Source organism: Canis lupus, chromosome 6, assembly GCF_048164855.1.
Source record: "Canis lupus baileyi chromosome 6, mCanLup2.hap1, whole genome shotgun sequence".
NCBI lineage: Eukaryota > Metazoa > Chordata > Mammalia > Carnivora > Canidae > Canis > Canis lupus.
The window spans coordinates 81,526,869-81,540,660 of NC_132843.1; the positions used below are offsets into that span (position 1 = coordinate 81,526,869).

Here is a 13,792-nt window from a genome sequence, read left to right on the forward strand (position 1 = left end):
AGACCAAAAATACGTGGAGATTATGAACATCCTACTAGACAATGAATGGAGCAACCAGGAAATTAAAGAGGAAATTTAAAACAAATGAAAATGAAAACATGTTTCTCCAAACCTCTGGGATGTAGCAAAGGCAGTCCTAAGAGGGAAATACATAGCAATACAGGCCTAGCTCAAGAAACAAGAAGTCTCCAATACACAACCTAACCCTACACCTAAAGGAGATGGAAAAGAAATAGCAAACAAAGCCTAAAGACTACAGAAGAAGGGAAAAAATAAAGATGAGAGCAGAAATAAACAATACAGAAACCACAAAACTGTAGAATAGAATAACAAAACTAAGAGCTGGTTCTTCAAAATAATTAAAAAAATGGATCAAGCCCTAGCCAGCCTTAACAATGAGAAAAGAGAAATGACCTAAATAAATAAAATCACAAATGAGAGACGAGAGATCATAATCAACACCAGAAAAATAGGACAATTATAAGGGAATACTAAGAAATTATACGCTAACAAACTGGGAGACCTGGAAGAAATGGAGAAATCCCCAGAAATGTGCAAAGGAGCATAACTGAAATAGGAAGAAATAGAAAATGTGAATAGACCCATAACTAGCAAAGGAATTGAATCAGCAAGGCACCTGTGTGCCTCAGTGGTTGAGCATCTGCTTTGGCTCAGGTCATGATCCCGGGGACCTGGGAGATCAAATCGCACATCAGGCTCCCCGCATGGAGCCTCATTTTCCCTCTGCCTATCCCTCTGCCTCTCTGTGTCTCTCATGAATCTATAAATAAAATCTTTAAAAAAGAAAAAGATAAAAAGATGAGAAAGGACCCAAATAAAATCACAAATGAGAAAAGAGAAATAACAACCAACACTACAGAAATACAAATGATTATAAGAGAACATTATGAAAAAGTATATGCCAAAATAAAAGAAAAATTATATGCCAGCAACCTAGAACCTGGAAGAAATAGATCAATTCCTGGAAATATATAACATAGCAAAAATGATAAAGGAAGAAATAAGAAACTTGAGCAGACAGAATACCAGCAAATAAATTGAATCAGCAATCAAGAATCTCCCAACAGGGGATCCCTGGGTGGCGCAGCAGTTTGGCGCCTGCCTTTGGCCCAGGGCGTGATCCTGGAGACCCGGGATCAAATCCCACGTCGGGCTCCCGGTACATGGAGCCTGCTTCTCCCTCTGCCTGTGTCTCTGCCTCTCTCTCTCTCTCTCTCTCTGTGTGACTATCATAAAAAAAAAAGAATCTCCCAACAGGAGACGCTTAGATCAATAGTACAGAATGGAAATCCGAAACAAGATACAAACCTGTAACTCTAAGATCCATTAATTGACAACAAGCCAGGAAGGAATATCCAAAGGAACAAAGACAGTCTCTTCAACAAACCCTAACCCTGACCCCAGGATAAGAACAAATGGTGTTGGGAAAACCAGGCAGCCACATGCAGAAGAATCAAACTGGACCACTTTCTTACACCATGTATATAAAAAATAAATTCAAAATGGATGAAAGACCTAAATGTGAGACCTGAAACCATACAAAGAAGAAAAGGTAGGCAGCAACATCTTTCACATTGGCCATTGGATGTTCTTTCTAGATATGCCTCTGAGGTGAGGGAAACAAAAGCAAAAATACTATTGGGACTTCATCAAATTGAAAAGCTTCCGCACAGTGAAGGAAAGAACCAAAGCTAAAAGGCAACATACAGGAGGAGGGGCAAGATGGCGGAATTGTAGGGTCCCCAAATCACCTGTCCCCACGAAATTACCTAGATAACCATCAAATCATCCTGAAAATCTACGAATTCAGCCTGAGATTTAAACAGAGACCAGTTTGAATGCTACAGTGGAAAAGTTCATGATTCTATAACGGTAGGAAGACAGGAAAAAGAAATAAAGAAACAAAAGGCATCCAAGGGTGAGGGGCCCTGTGAGGAGCCTGGCTATGGCCGGGGCGAGTGCTCACAGGGCAGAAGAGCTCTGTCCTGGGAGAAGGAGGAGCTTCACCAAACTTCCAGGGCAGAATGGCCCCTTCAAGGAGTCAGAGCAGGACCCCAGGAAGGTGGGGATGCCCTAGGGCACCCTGGGACACTAATAGAAACATGCACTCCCAGGAGTGTGCAGCGAGCTCCCTAAGGGCTGCAGGGCACATGCATTGACCGGGGAGCAGCTCTGAGGGGCTCAGGTGGCGGCTCTGCACAGAGGTGTTTGCACGGCCCAGGAGCAGCTTGGCAGCGGCGCCTCCTGCAATGGAAGAGGCTCCATTCAGAGGGGGATGTGGAGCTCTGGGAGCAACTTGGAGGAGCTCGGGCGGTGGCTCCACAGTGAGGTGGCTGTACAGCCGGGAGCGAGAATCCAACAGTGCAGGCTCCGGAGCACAGGGCGCCGGGACACAGTCCAGGATTCGGTCTCCCCCGGGACAGGCAGAGGCCCAGAGGGCCTAGGACACCAAGGACGATCCTGTCCAGAGCTGAGCAGATCAGCGGCCCAGCCCCAGAGCCTCCAGGACCTGCAGATGGACTGCTCCCGTGTTACTGCGGGGGCTGAATACAGGACTCCAGAGCTGGTCGCTGACACTGGGGTTGTTCCTCCTGGGGCCTCACGGGGTAAACTACCCCCACTGAGCCCTGCACCAGGCAGGGGACAGAGCAGCTCCCCCACGTGCTAACACCTGAAAATCAGCACAACAGGCCCCTACCCCAGAAGACCGGCTAGACGGACAAGTTCCAGGGGAAGTCAAGGAACTTAAAGTATACAGAATCAGAAGATACCCCCCATGTTTTTTTTATTTATGATTGCTTCGCCCTCCACTTCCCCCCTTTCTTTCTTTTTCTTTCTCTTTTTATTTCTTTTTTCCTTCTTTCTTCCTTTATTCTTTTTAGTTTTTCTCTTTTCTTTCCTTCCTTCTCTCCTCTCTTTTTCTCCTTTTCCCAATACAATTTGTTTTGGCCACTCTGCACTCAGCAAAATGACTCGAAGGAAAACCTCACCTCAAAAGAAAGAATCAGAAACAGTCGTCTCTCCCACAGAGTTACAAAATCTGGATTACAATTCAATGTCAGAAAGCAAATTCAGAAGCACTATTATACAGCTACTGGTGGCTCTAGGAAAAAGCATAAAGGACTCAAGAGACTTCATGACTGCAGAATTTAGATTCAATCAGGCCAAAATTAAAAATCAATTGAATGAGATGCAATCCAAACTAGAAGTCCTAACGACGAGGGATAACGAGTTGGAAGAACGAGTGAGTGACATAGAAGACAAGTTGATGGCAAAGAGAGAAACTGAGGAAAAAAGAGACAGACAATTAAATGACCAGGAAGACAGATTAAGGGAAATAAACGACAGCCTGAGGAAGAAAACCCTACGTGGAATTTGGGTTCCCGAGGGTGCCAAAATGGACAGAGGGCCAGAATATGTATTTGAACAAATCCTAGCTGAAAACATTCCTAATCTGGGAAGGGAAACAGGCATTCAGATCCAGGAAATAGAGAGATCCCCTCTAAAATCAATAAAAACTGTCCAACACCTCGGCATTTAATCGTGAAGCTTGCAAATTCCAAAGATAAAGAGAAGATCCTTAAAGCAGCAAGAGACAAGAAAATCCTGACCTTTATGGGGAGGAGCATTAGGGTAACAGCAGACGTCTCCACAGTGACCTGGCAGCCCAGAAAGGGCTGGCAGGATATATTCAGGGTCCTCCATGAGAAGAACATGCAACCAAGAATACTTTATCCAGCAAGGCTCTCATTCAAAATGGAAGGAGAGATAAAGAGCTTCCAAGACAGGCAGGAACTGAAAGAATATGTGACCTCCAAACCAGCTCTGCAAGAAATTTTATGGGGGACTCTTAAAATTCCCCTTTAAGAAGTTCAGTGGAAGAATCCACAAAACAAGAGCTGAAAATATATCATGATGACACTAAACTCATATCTGTCGATAGTAACTCTGAACGTGAACAGGCTTAATGACCCCATCAAAAGGTGTAGGATTTCAGACTGGATAAAAAAGCAGGACCCATCTATTTGCTGTCTACAGGAGACTCATATTAGACAGAAGGACACCTACAACCTGAAACTGAAATGTTGGAGAAAAATTTACCATTCAAAGGGTCCTCAAAAGAGAGCAGGGGTAGCCATTCTTATACCAGATAATCTAAAATTTACCCCGAAGACTGTAGTGAAAGATGAAGAGGGACACTAAATCATACTTAAACGATCTATCCAATAAGAGGACTTAACAATCCTCAATATAAATGCCCCGAATGTGGGAGCTGCCAAATATTTAAACCAATTAATAACCAAAGCGAAGAAATACTTAGATAATAATACACTTACACTTGGTTACTTCAATCTAGTTCTTTTTTTTAAGATTTTATTTATTCATGATAGACACACAGAGGGAGAGAGGGAGAGACACAGGCAGAGGGAGAAGCAGACTCCATGCAAGGAGCCCGATGTGGGACTCGATCCCAGGACTCCAGGATCACACCCTGGGTTGAAGGCAGGCGCTAAACCGCTGAGCCACCTGGGGATCCCCTCAATCTAGCTCTTTCTACCCTCGATAGGTCTTCTAAGCAAAACATCTCCAAAGAAACGATACCTTTAAATCATACACTGGACCCGATGGATTTCACAGAAATCTACAGAACTTTACATCCAAACTCAACTGAATACACATTCTTCTGAAGTGCATATGGAACTTTCTCCAGAATCAACCACATACTGGGTCACAAATTGGGTCTTATCCGATACCAAATGATTGGGATTGTCCCCTGCATATTCTCAGACCATAATGCCTTGAAATTAGAACTAAGGTATCCCTGGGTGGCGCAGCAGTTTGCCGCCTGTCTTTGGCCCAGGGCGCGATCCTGGAGACCCGGGATCGAATCCCATGTCGGGCTCCCAGTGCATGGAGTCTGCTTCCCCTCTGCCTATGTCTCTGCTCCCCCCTCTATCTCTCTCTCTCAGTGTGGCTATCATAAATAAATTAAAAAAAGAAAAAAAAAAGAAAAAAACACACCTTCCCTACAATCAAGCAATTGCACTGTTGGGGATTTACCCAAAGATTCAGATGCAATGAAACGCCAGGTCACCTGCACCCCGATGTTTATAGCAGGAATGTCCACAATGGCCAAACTGTGGAAGGAGCCTGGTGTCCATTAAACATGAATGGATAAAGAAGATGTGGTTTATGTATACAATGGAATATTAATCAGCCATTAGAAACGACAAATACCCACCATTTGCTTCAACGTCATAGAACTGGAGGGTATTATGCTGAGTGCAGTAAGTCAATCGGAGAAGGACAAACAGTGTATGTTCTCATTCATTTGGGGAATATAAATAATAGTGAAAGGGAATATAAGGGAATGGAGAAGAAACGTGTGGGAAATATCAGAAAGGGAGACAGAACATAAAGACTCCTAACTCTGGGAAATGAACTAGGGGTGCTAGAAGGGGAGGAGGGTGGGAAGAGAGGGTGAATGGGTGACGGCCACTGAGTGGGACACTTGACGGCATGAGCACTGGGTGTTATTCTGTATGTTGGTCAATTGAACACCAATAAAAAATAAATTTATTTAAAAAAAAGTTCCAACAAATAAATATTTATGCTGCCAACATGGGAGTACCTAAATATACAAACCAATTAACAACAAACATACAGGAACTCACTGATAATAATACAATGACAGGGGATTTTAACACCCACTTACGTCAATGGACCGATCATCTATGCATTAAATCAACAGGGGAACAATAGCCTTGACACACTGGACCACAGGGACTCAACAGATATAGTCTGAACATTTCAACCTAAAGCAGAATACACATTCCTTTCAAGTGCACATGGGACATTCCCCAGAACAGATCATATCATGGCCACAAATCAGCCCTCAACAGGTACAACAGGTACAAGAAGGTTGATATCACACCCTGTACATTTTTGACCACGACGCTATGAAACTCGAAGTCGACAGTTAGAAAAAATTTGGACAGACCAAAAATACATGAAGATTATGAACATCCTACTAGAGAATGAATGGAGCAACCAGGAAATTAAAGAGGAAATTTAAAACAAATTAAAATGAAAACATGTTTCTCCAAACTTCTAGGATGTCGAAAAGGCAGTCCTAAGGGGGAAGTAGAATAGCAATACAGGTCTACCTCAAGAAACAAGAAGTCTCCAATACACTACCTAACACTACACCTAAAGGGTCTGGAAAAGGAATAGCAAAAAAAGCCTAAAGACTACAGAAGAAGGGGAAAAAAAGGTGAGAGCAGAAATAAACAATACAGAAACAACAAAGCAGTAGAATGGAATAATGAAAAAAAGAGATGGTTCTTCAAAATAATTAATAAAATGGATCAAGCCCTAGCCAGCCTTATCAATGAGAAAAGAGAAAAGACTTAATAAATAAAATCACAAATGAGAGAAGAGATCACAATCAACACCAGAAAAATTAGACAAGTATAAGGGAATACTATGAATGATTATACGCTAACAAACTGGGGGACCTGGAAGAAATGGACAAATCCCTAGAAATGTGCTAATGAGCAAAACTGAAATGGGAAGAAATAGAAAATGTGAGCAGACCCATAATTTGCAAAAGAATTGAATCAGCAAGGTACCTTGGTATATCAGTGGTTGAGCATCTGCTTTGCCTCAGATCATGATCCCGGGGTCCTGGGGAATCATGTCCAACATCAGGGCCAGCTGGAGCCTCATTTTCCCTCTGCCTTTACCTCTGCCTTTCTGTGTCTCACATGAATACATAAATAAAATATTTAAAAAAGAAAAAATATAAAAAATGAGAAAGGACCCAAATAAAATCACAAATGGGAAAAGAGAAATAACAACCAACACTAGAGAAATACAAACGTTTATAAGAGAACATTATGAAAAATTATATGCCAGCAACCTCGAACCTGGAAGAAATAGATCAATTCCTAGAAATATATAACATAGCAAAAATGAAAAAGAAGAAATAAAAAACTTGAACAGGCAGATAACCAGCAAAGAAATTGAATCATCAATCAAGAATCTCCCAACAGGAGACGCTTAGATCAATAGAACAGAATGGAAAGCCGAAACAAGATACAAACCTGTAACTCTATGATGCATTAATCGACAACAAGGCAGGAAGGAATATCCAATGGCACAGAGACAGTCTCTTCAACAAACCCTAACACTGACCCCAGGATAAGAACAAATGGTGTTGGGAAAACCAGGCAGCCAAATGCAGAAGAATCAAACTGGACCACTTTCTTACACCATATATATAAAAAATAAATTCAAAATGGATGAAAGACCTAAATGTGAGACCTGAAACCATATACAAAGAAGAAAAGATAGGCAGCAACGTCTTTGATATTGGCCATTGGGTCTTCTTTCTAGATATGCCTCTGAGGTGAGGGAAACAAAAGCAAAAATCCTATTGGGACTTCATCAAATTTAAAAGCTTCTGCAAAGTGAAGGAAACAACCAAAGCTAAAAGGCAACATACCAAATGAAAGGAGATATTTGTAAACAACACATCCAATAAACAGTTAGTATGCAAAATACATAAAGCAAATATAAATCTCAGCATCCTAAATACAAATTATCCAACTACAGATGGGCAGAAGAGATGAATGGACTTTGACAAGACATCCAGATGGCCACCAGACACACGGAGAGACACTCAGCGTCACCCATCATCAGGGAAATGCAAACCACAATGAGATGTCACCTGACAGCCGTCAGAATGGCTAAAATTAACAACACAAGAAACAACAGGTGTTGGTGAGGCTATGCAGAAGAGGGAGCCCTGTTACACTCCTGGTGTGCATGCGAACAGATGCAGCCACTGTGGAAAACAGTTTGGAGGGTCCTCGACAAGTTAAAAATCGGGGATCCCTGGGTGGCACAGTTGTTTGGCACCTGCCTTTGGCCCATGTCACAATCCTGGACACCCGGGTTCGAATCGCTCGTCGGACTCCTGGTGCATGGAGCCAGCTTCTCCCTCTGCCTGCGTCTCTGCCTCTCTCTCTGTGACTATCATAAAAAAAATGAAATAAAAAGAAGTTAAAAATAGAGCTACCCTACGATTCCAAAATTGCACAGCTAGGTATTTACCACGAGGATACAAAAGTAGTTTAGTAGATTGGAAGAGGGACATGCAGCCCAGTGTTTCTAGCAGTGTTATCAACAAAAGCCAATCAGTGGATACAGCCCAGATGTCCATCGACAGAAGAATGGGCAGAGACGATGTGCTAAATATACAGACTGTGAAATCACTGGGTCATCAGAAGGAATGAAATGAAGCCATTTAAAATGACGTGGGAGAAGTGGAAAGGACTTATGCCAAATGAACTCAGTCAGTCAGAGAAAGACAGATACCAAATACCATACAATGGCATTAACATGTGAATTTTTAAAAAACAAACAAACTGGCAAAGGGGCAGAGGGGGGATGAGAGAAGCAAACCAAGGTACACTCTTAACCAGAGAGAATAAGCTAATCAACACCAAAGGAAGGTGGGGGAATGGGGAATCAGGGGATGGGGATACTGGAGGGCACCTGTGACCAGTACCAGGAGTTGTATCCAAGGATTGAATCACTATGTGGTAAACCTGAAACTATATCATACTGTGTTTGCAAACAGGAATTCAAGTAAAACTTTAAAATGATAATTGGTAGTATTGATGAAACATGTGCACACAAGAGATAAAATCAGAAAGGCAACTGAAAATCCAAATAGAGTATTTAGAGGCACAAATCCCCTCCTTAGCTCAGCTCAGGAGAAGCCTGCCATGTCCATTCTGACCCCAGCAGAAGCCTGGATTTTGATTCTCTGGGGAGGCCACTGACTTGGTGGAGTCAGGCTATCTTTGAACCCAAAACCTAAATAGAGTGCATAAAACTAAACTGCCCAAGATACTAGGAGTCCCAGGGCAGGCACATGCCAAGACACAAACTCTAACCATACACAGATATATCCCTAACCCTACACTTAATCCTAATGTTAACCTAACCCTTAAACAAGAACTATCACTAATTAAAAACCAAACAAAAACCCCAAGACCGAAACACATTCACTGAATGTTCCTGCCAACCCTCACCCTAACTCCTAAACCTATCCTAAACCCTTAAGCCTGACTCCTACCTTAAATCTAACCCTAAGCCTACCCTCTAAACCTAACCTTAACTTAATGTACTCAAATCCTATTCCTAACCTTAACCAGTACGCTAACCCTAACACTCTAATACTAATCCTTCTCATACCCCAAACTGTACCCTAACCTGTACCCTAAAACTAACCCCTTTCCCACTCCCTAACCGTATCTCTTACCCTATTCCAAATCCATACCCTGACCATGACCTGACCCTAAACCTAACCCCTAACCAAACACTAACCCTAACCCTAGCCCTAATCCCTATCCTAACCCTAACCCTCGCCCTAACCCTAAACCTAGACCTTCTTTAACTCTAACCCCTAACCCTTAACCCTAACCCTAACTCACACCCTAACCCCTAACCTTAAATGCAAACCTAAGCTCAACCCTAACTCTAACCATAACCCAAACCCCAACTCCAAACTTCCTGCCCTAATCCCTAGAGCCTAAACCCTAACTCTAACTCTAAATCCTGTCCCTAACCCTAACCCCCATCCTAACTCTTAACTACTGACCCTTACACTTATGCCTCACCTAACCTCTAATCCGTAACCACAATCATAATCATAACTCCTAACATCTAACCTAAGCCTAACCACCAACTGCCTCCCCTCCCCTGACCCTACCATTTATTCTACCCATTCACTTACCCTATGGTTGTGAGTAGTCCCTTCTGATGTGGACGTGGCCCCCAATGACGCCTCCAGAGTCCTCCACGGGGTCCTGAATAATCCAGGCTCATGTGAGTGCGGACGTGGCCCCACATGTTCCTGAGTCATAGTCAGCAGGTCCTGAGGACGCCGATTCTCCTATCACTGTGGACTATGCCTCACATCCTCTGGAACCCTCACAGCAGGTCCTCAGTAGGCCGGGGCTCCTGTCAGCCTGGGCATGGCCCCACGTCCCCCAGAAACTCACTGCGAATCCTGAGGAGGCTGTAGGCTCCTGTCAGCATAGACGCATCCCCATACGTCCCGAAGACAAAGTGCAGGTGCTGAGGAGGATGGGGGTCCTGTCACCGTGAATGGGGCACCTAGCTTCCAGAAGCCTCAACTTATATCCTGAGGGGGCCGGGAGCTCCTGCCAGAGTGGAAGCGGTGCCACATCTTCCTGAAGTGTCCCTGTGGGTCCTGGGGCGGCTCAGGGGCTCCTGTCAGCATAGATGCAGGCCCACAATTTCCTGAAGCCTCCCCGCGGGACCTGAGGCGGCTCAGGGCTCCTGGCAGTGTGGATGCGGGCCCATATCTTCCTGAACTTCAGCGCTGGTCCTGAGGAGACCAGGGCTCCTGTCAGGGTGAACGCGGCCCAATTTCCCCCTGAGACTTCCCGCGGGTCCTGAGGAGGCTGGGATTCATCAGCGTGGACTCGTCCCCATGTCCTCCTCAGGCCTCCCCAGCACAGGCTGGCTCCTGTTAGTGAATGCAGAGGAGGACTACTGCGCATGCGCACCCCTGGGTGGGGCCTGGGCTCGGGCGCCCCCTGCGGGACACTCAGGTGCTGCAGGAGGCCATGCAGGAGGAGTTGGGTGCTCCAGAGGCCGCACCTGCCTCATCCAGGCTCCAGCTTTGGCCTGTTAGCATCGGAAACATCTCACTGAAATGGAGCCCAACACCCGGCTTCCCCAGAAATACTTAAGGACAAGGAATTGGAGCCGACAGGACACGAAATGAAATGTGGACCAGACTTTTACCACATCCTGCAAAACTCACTCAACCCTCTTCCACTGTGGGTGGGACTGCGGGCTAGTGCAGCCGCCCTGGACAGTGTGGAGGCTCCTCAGGATGTTACAAATAGAGCCGCCCTGCGACCAGCAGGTGTATGGCCTGGAGCTCACTCCGAAGATACAGATGCAGTGAGACGTCGGACAACTGCACCCAATGTCCACAGCAGCCGGGTCCACAGTAGCCACACTGTGGCAGGAGCCTTGGTGCCCTCAGGCAGATGATGGATAAAGAGGATGGGAGATAGATGATGGTCATAGAGAGAGGAATGGTACTCAGCTATCAAAGACAAGGAAATCTTGCCATTTGCAATGACGTGGATAGAACTAGAGGGATCATGTTAAGTGAAATAAATCAGTCGGGAAAGAGAATGACCGTGTGGTGTCATTCATAGGTGGAATTAAAGAAGCAAAGCAGATAACAACTGTAAAGGGAAGGAAAAAAAATATGATAAAAACAGATGCAGGAAATACAGACTCTTAATGAAAGGAAACAAACTGAGGGCCGCTAGAGTTTGGGGATAACAGGGGAGGTGTTGTCACGTGCACTGCTGTTATCTCCAACTGGTGAATCCCTGAATTCTTCCTCTGAAAGTATAACACACTATACATTAATTAATTAGGTTTAAATTAATTTAAGTTAAAAAATCATTTGTATCAGAGCACATTTCCTTCTAGACTCTCAGTTTTGCTCATTCAGCTTATACCGGGACCACCCACCATGGGTCTGGTTTGTCGAAATAGGCTCCATGCCTCGTCCATGGCCCAGCCCAGGGCTAGAACTCATGACCCCTGAGATCAGGACCGGAGGTGAGGTCAGGAGTCAGATGCTTAAGCAACGGAGCCAGCTGGGGGCCCGAGAACCACACTGCTTTATCCTGTGTCTGTGTGACATCATTTGAAATAGGAAAGTGCTGCGTCCCACTCTCTCAGGCTTCTACAATACTGATTTGCTGTCCGGGGTCATTTGTGGGGGCGGATGGATGTTATGGGTTTTTTTTTTTTCCTATTCATAGGATCTGCCACCATGATTTTGATAGGAATGACATTGAATCTGAGGGTGGATTCAGGAACTGCGGACAATTTCACAAGATGAGGCTCCCACCCCATGAGCCCAGGACGGCCTCCCAGAGCCTGGTATGGCTTAGTGCACAAGTCTTGTGCTCCTTTGGTTCAGTCTCATTATTAATTGAGAATGGAGAAGGGAGTCATATCCTTCATTTCCTTCCTGAGTGCTCATTGTCGGGACACAGCAAGGCTACTCTGTTCTGTAGGGTCAGTTTCTGTCCCGTGACTTTACTGAACTCACTCCTTAGTTCTAACAGGTTTTGGTGGAGGCTCTCGGGTTTCCTGCTTCTAGTACCGCATCTTCAGCATATATGGAGAGTGTGACGTCCCCCTTCCAGGTGTGGAACCTTTGCTGTTTACAGTTTAATGTCCTAGAAAGCCCCACAATAGAATCAAAACTGAGCCCAGGACAAGGACAGGAAGGCCCTATTAGAATGAGAACAGAGCTCAATGCCCTTGAAGGCCCCATATCAAAATGTAAACAGAACTTGAGGAATTGCTCCAGCCCTTCTGGAGGTCCCCGAGACTAGCCCTTAAAACTAAGCAAAAACCCACCTTGGGGTCCAAGTCCCTGCTCTGCTGTGTCGGGTATACTTGGACACAAGCTCGATCTTGTAAATTAACCCTCGTGTGTTTGCATTCGTGTCGACTTCTTGGTGGTTTCTCATATTCGCAATCTTGGGCACAACAGTCTGAGATAAAAAAAAAAACCAAAAGAAACTTGGACGAGGGCAGAGTGAAAGCAGGGTTCTAAGAGAAGCGGCAGAGACCCGGGGGCTTCGCGGTTCTTCTGCGGTGGGCCTGCAGACTGGGGGGCAGGATGCTCAGCCCCAGAGCAAGAGGACCCAGCGTCCCCACCCGCATCCCTCCCATCAGTGCTGAGTCTCAGGGATCAGCACAGTGCTACCCGCTGGAGGCCAGAGGCGCTAAAGCCCACCCCACCTCTGACCCCGCAGGTGCATCTCTCAGGCAGATGTGCACCTGACAATCAGCGCCATGGCCCACTCCCAGACCCCACACAGACCACTCGCTACCACCAAGCTGTTGGACCACAGAGGCTGCAGAGCTTCAGCTCTGCCTGGAAAGTAGGGTCTAGCTTCCTTTGTACTTTGTGCTTTATTTTCATGTATTTTCTTTGATTCTATTTTATAAATTGCCTTATTTTAATTTTTATGTATGTACCTTATATGTTTCTTATCTTTAGTTTCATGGTACTTTAATTGTGTTTCTTTTTTTGGGATTTGGAATCTTTTAACAAGCAGGCCAAAATAATCTGGTGTTCTTTTAGGAGGGCAGTTTTTATTGTTTTTCTTGGTTTTTCTTTTTCTTCCTTCTTTCTTTTTTGGAAAAAAATAATGAGATGGAGAAATTCACCTTCATAAAATAACATGAGGTAGTACTCAAAGCCAGGAAGTTCATCCATTCACATATATGATGTCGAAATACAGTTTAAAACAATGATTATAAAGATAGCAGCTGGGCTGGAAAAAGAGCACAGAAGAAAACTAGAGAATCCCTCACTGTAGAAATAAAAGAACTAAAATCTAGTCAACCAACGTTAAAAATGCTATAACTGAGATGCAGTCCCAAGTGGAAACCTTAAAAACAAGGAAGGTTATGGACCACAGAGGCAGACTTGGGAACTCAGCCACTTATTAAAGCAATAACATTCATATCATAGTAGACTCAGAAGATGAAGAGAGAGAAAAGGTGGGCCTTGAACAGCCATTATAAATGACAAATACCCACCATTTGCTTCAACGTGGATGAAACTGGAAGGCATTATGCTGAGTGAAGTAACTCAATCGGAGAAGGACAAACATTG

General features: G+C 44.6%; 1 long non-coding RNA gene across 1 annotated transcript in view; it reads right to left on the reverse strand.

Moving 5' to 3' along the window:
- The window catches only part of LOC140636042 (uncharacterized), a 50,026-nt gene extending 38,552 nt beyond the window's left edge, over positions 1-11,474 (reverse strand). The window contains exon 1 of the long non-coding RNA XR_012033414.1: positions 9,830-11,474. This is a non-coding gene — a long non-coding RNA (uncharacterized lncRNA). The remainder of the gene's footprint in view (positions 1-9,829) is intronic.
- Positions 11,475-13,792: the final 2,318 nt, after the last annotated feature.